Source organism: Aphelocoma coerulescens, unplaced genomic scaffold, assembly GCF_041296385.1.
Source record: "Aphelocoma coerulescens isolate FSJ_1873_10779 unplaced genomic scaffold, UR_Acoe_1.0 HiC_scaffold_622, whole genome shotgun sequence".
Lineage (NCBI taxonomy): Eukaryota > Metazoa > Chordata > Aves > Passeriformes > Corvidae > Aphelocoma > Aphelocoma coerulescens.
In genome coordinates, this window is record NW_027183973.1 from 10,001 (window position 1) to 15,000 (window position 5,000).

Below are 5,000 nucleotides of genomic sequence, written 5' to 3' on the forward strand. Positions count from 1 at the left end.
GCGTCGCGGCTCAGTCGATGCCGGCCGAAAACAAGGAAGGGCGAGGCGCCGCCGCCTCGCCGGCAAGCATTCTCACAGGGCTCTCTCTTGTCGGGCTTCCGGTCCGCTCTCGGCAGCCGGCCACCGCAGGCCGGCCGCCGCCCCTGAGACCTTCCCGCCCGCTACGCGGGTTCCCCAGCTTAGGGCCGAGGAAGGGGGACGACTTCAACACACAGCGGGGGGGGGGGCGAGGCGCCGCCGCCCCGCCACAACATCGGGCGACTCCCGTCACCGAGCCCCTCGGCCAACCGGGCGAGGCCGGAGGCAAGGCCGCACGCCCCACCGGAGCGTCCCCGTGGCACCGCCGACACACCAAGCACAGGTCGGGAGCCGGGAACGGGGCGCCGCCACCTCGGCCAACTGGGCCCATCCTCGGAGCTCTCAGGGAAGGGCCGGGAAAAGCCCCGTCGGGGCTCCGCGAAACAGAGCGCGCCCCGGCCGCGTCCACCCCACCGGCTGCCAGCCACCGCACCAGACTGACAGCCGAAAACCGAGCCCGCCGAGCGGGCACCGGCTTAAGGCCGGGCAGAAAAGGAACGAGGCGCCGCCGCCTCGGCCACCACCGGACTTTCCCCTGCGGCCCCCCTGCACGGAGTCGGCAGCCGCCAGGGTCGGAGGGAGGATACACTCACGGGTCTCTCGCCACCCCACCTAGGCCGACAAGCGGCTCACACAGTCTCTCTCTTTTTCGGCCTTTCCCATCAACTGGGGCTGTGAAACCAGGATAAAAGCCACGCGACTCATATCCCGCTTATTCGACACTCTTCGTTCTGGCAACCGCGCGCGCGGCCGCCGCTCTCGACCTTCGACACAGGCACCGCCAGCCTGCGGGGACACGGCCCATCACCCGCTCCCATAATACGGACAGACGAGTCCAAGGCCCCGGACGCCTCCAAGAGAACCAATCGTACTTGACCGGGGCGGTGCGCTGGCGCACGCCGCCTCCTACCATGACGCAACTGGAGGCAGCCAGAAACAGCGACCCCTTGGTGAACTTCCAGGACGGGTGGGGCAACAGGTCTACCCGGCCCCTGCCGAAATTTGCCTAAGTCCCGCCGGAGCTGGGTAGACCTGTTCGCCCCGCGACCGGGCACCACCGCGGCGCCACGCCGACGGTTTCGGGGCGCGGCCGGCGGCCGCGGCCGGGCCCGGATCCGGGTAGACCTGTCCGCCCGGAGCCTTCCCCGGGCCGGGTAGACCTGTTCACGCCGAGACCGGGCGCCGCCAGGGGAGCCACGCGGGCAGTTTCGTGGCACGGCCGGCGGCCGCGGCCGAGCCCGGATCCGGGTAGACCTGTTCGCCCTCTGGCCGGACGCTGCCGGGACAGTACGCTGACGGCTCCGGCAACCGCTGGTGGCCGCAGCCGACCCCGGAGACAAGGCATCCTCCTGCCATCCCTGAGCCGGGGGAACCCCACAGCCCCGGAACGCCCCGGAACCGTATGGCTCTAGCAGCCCTGTCCCGCCTGAGAACCCGGTTTCAAGACCAATACGTATTTTCGACAAAACTCAACCTTTAATTTTTGAACGAGTACATCTTTCTTCTGCTAGGAACAAGGAAGTTTCCTGGGGAAAAAAAAAATTCTTTGCGAATTTTACTCCGTTTTCTTGGGCGCCCACACCACAGCCGGCCACGCTCGGGAGGATCGTGTGCCCTTAGCTCGGCCAGCCCACACACATTGACGCACCAAAACGGACGCCCCTCCCCACCCCACCCCGGGCACCACGCCCAGCCCCACCAGAGCAGAGCACCTCTAGGGAGACAGCGGGGAGGGGAAGCAGGTGCATAGGAACAGGGAACGAAGCCGATGGCCGCCGGCGCGACTGGCCCCGCCCACCAGGAGGGGCCGGGGCCGAGGCCGGGGGGACCGGGCGGCCGCCTTCGGGCCGGTTCTTTCGGGGTCCGCCGAGGTCCCCGTCTCCCGCCGCCGCTTCGGGGGGCCGCGGGGGCGCCGCGCCCAGGTGCCCGAGGCCGGCAGGCAGCGGGCGAGCCCCGGCGGGACGAGCCCCGCCCGCCGGCGAGGGCCGGGCGGCGGCCGGGGCCGGGCCCGGATCCGGGTAGACCTGTCCGCCCGGAGCCGTCCCCGGGCCGGGTAGACCTGTTCACGCCGAGACCGGGCGCCGCCAGGGGAGCCACGCGGGCGGTTTCGTGGCACGGCCGGCGGCCGCGGCCGAGCCCGGATCCGGGTAGACCTGTTCGCCCTCTGGCCGGACGCTGCCGGGACAGTACGCTGACGGCTCCGGCAACCGCTGGTGGCCGCAGCCGACCCCGGAGACAAGGCATCCTCCTGCCATCCCTGAGCCGGGGGAACCCCACAGCCCCGGAACGCCCCGGAACCGTATGGCTCTAGCAGCCCTGTCCCGCCTGAGAACCCGGTTTCAAGACCAATACGTATTTTCGACAAAACTCAACCTTTAATTTTTGAACGAGTACATCTTTCTTCTGCTAGGAACAAGGAAGTTTCCTGGGGAAAAAAAAAATTCTTTGCGAATTTTACTCCGTTTTCTTGGGCGCCCACACCACAGCCGGCCACGCTCGGGAGGATCGTGTGCCCTTAGCTCGGCCAGCCCACACACATTGACGCACCAAAACGGACGCCCCTCCCCACCCCACCCCGGGCACCACGCCCAGCCCCACCAGAGCAGAGCACCTCTAGGGAGACAGCGGGGAGGGGAAGCAGGTGCATAGGAACAGGGAACGAAGCCGATGGCCGCCGGCGCGACTGGCCCCGCCCACCAGGAGGGGCCGGGGCCGAGGCCGGGGGGACCGGGCGGCCGCCTTCGGGCCGGTTCTTTCGGGGTCCGCCGAGGTCCCCGTCTCCCGCCGCCGCTTCGGGGGGCCGCGGGGGCGCCGCGCCCAGGTGCCCGAGGCCGGCAGGCAGCGGGCGAGCCCCGGCGGGACGAGCCCCGCCCGCCGGCGAGGGCCGGGCGGCGGCCGCGGCCGGGCCCGGATCCGGGTAGACCTGTCCGCCCGGAGCCGTCCCCGGGCCGGGTAGACCTGTTCACGCCGAGACCGGGCGCCGCCAGGGGAGCCACGCGGGCGGTTTCGTGGCACGGCCGGCGGCCGCGGCCGAGCCCGGATCCGGGTAGACCTGTTCGCCCTCTGGCCGGACGCTGCCGGGACAGTACGCTGACGGCTCCGGCAACCGCTGGTGGCCGCAGCCGACCCCGGAGACAAGGCATCCTCCTGCCATCCCTGAGCCGGGGGAACCCCACAGCCCCGGAACGCCCCGGAACCGTATGGCTCTAGCAGCCCTGTCCCGCCTGAGAACCCGGTTTCAAGACCAATACGTATTTTCGACAAAACTCAACCTTTAATTTTTGAACGAGTACATCTTTCTTCTGCTAGGAACAAGGAAGTTTCCTGGGGAAAAAAAAAATTCTTTGCGAATTTTACTCCGTTTTCTTGGGCGCCCACACCACAGCCGGCCACGCTCGGGAGGATCGTGTGCCCTTAGCTCGGCCAGCCCACACACATTGACGCACCAAAACGGACGCCCCTCCCCACCCCACCCCGGGCACCACGCCCAGCCCCACCAGAGCAGAGCACCTCTAGGGAGACAGCGGGGAGGGGAAGCAGGTGCATAGGAACAGGGAACGAAGCCGATGGCCGCCGGCGCGACTGGCCCCGCCCACCAGGAGGGGCCGGGGCCGAGGCCGGGGGGACCGGGCGGCCGCCTTCGGGCCGGTTCTTTCGGGGTCCGCCGAGGTCCCCGTCTCCCGCCGCCGCTTCGGGGGGCCGCGGGGGCGCCGCGCCCCGGTGCCCGAGGCCGGCAGGCAGCGGGCGAGCCCCGGCGGGACGAGCCCCGCCCGCCGGCGAGGGCCGGGGCGGGGGCCCGGGCCGGGGCCGGGGCCGGCGGCCGGGGCCGGGGCCGGGGCCGGGGCCGGCGGCCGGGGCCGGGGCCGGGGCCGGGGCCGGGCGGCCGCCTTCGGGCCGGTTCTTTCAGGGTCCGCCGAGGTCCCCGGCCCCCGCCGCCGCTCCGGCGGGCCGCGGGGGCGCCGCGCCGAGGCGCCCGATGCTGGCAGGGAGCGGGCGGCCCCCGGCCCATGTTCACACGGAGAGATAGGCAGACACAGGGACTCTCAGACCCACTCACAGCCCCGCCGCCCCCCTCTCTTTTTGCCGCGGACGGCCACAGCTGCACACTCATCGACACAGACAGACACACACAGACATAGGCACGCCTGCGCATGGACGCGCACACTTGCCGCAGATGCGCTCCGTCCCCCTCCCTCCCGTCGCCCTGTCTCTCGAGGGTTGGGGGCACTCCTGCTCTCCACCATCTGCCTCCCTGGCGCCACCCTCAGACTTTTCTCGCCCCTGCCCAGGGTCCCATCAGCCAGTTCGGACGGCGGCGACGGCAGCAGCAGGGGGGCGAGGACTTGGGTGCCGAGGCAGCCAGGGTGTTCGGCGAGCAGGCCGAGAGCCTGGTGCAGAAGTAGGGCCAGCGACAGTCTGGAGGTGGTGGCGGGATGCTTGGCACTGTCTCTTTTTGAAGAAGCATCCTGTTCAGGTCGCTCTGAGCCTCTCGGTTCGATGGCGTTCCTTCCTGCCTACCCCCAGCCCCGGTCAAGCCTGCGGCAGGACGGAAGCGAGGCGGGCGGATGAGGGAGTGAGAGATGCAGAAATCAAGGTGGGAGGTGGGGCAAGGGCACGGCAGGCTTTCGAGGGCCGGGAGCCGGGCTTAGAGAGCGGATGCTGCTGGCCGTTTTGGCACGGAGGCGGCGGGAACGCCGCCGGCTCCTAAAGAGTCCCTCCTTCCCTCTCCGGCAGTGGCATGGGGAGCGGGCTGCAGGCAGGGTGGCGACAGGGCGGGCTGGAGCTGGGGAAGCGCGCGGCAGGGGGTGACGCTGACGGCCGCTCAGGCATGGAGCCAGAAGGGACGCCGCCGTCTGGGACCGAAAGTCACTCGCCTTCACGTCCCAGCTTTCGGGGCGGGGGGGGGGGAGGGGGGGACCAGC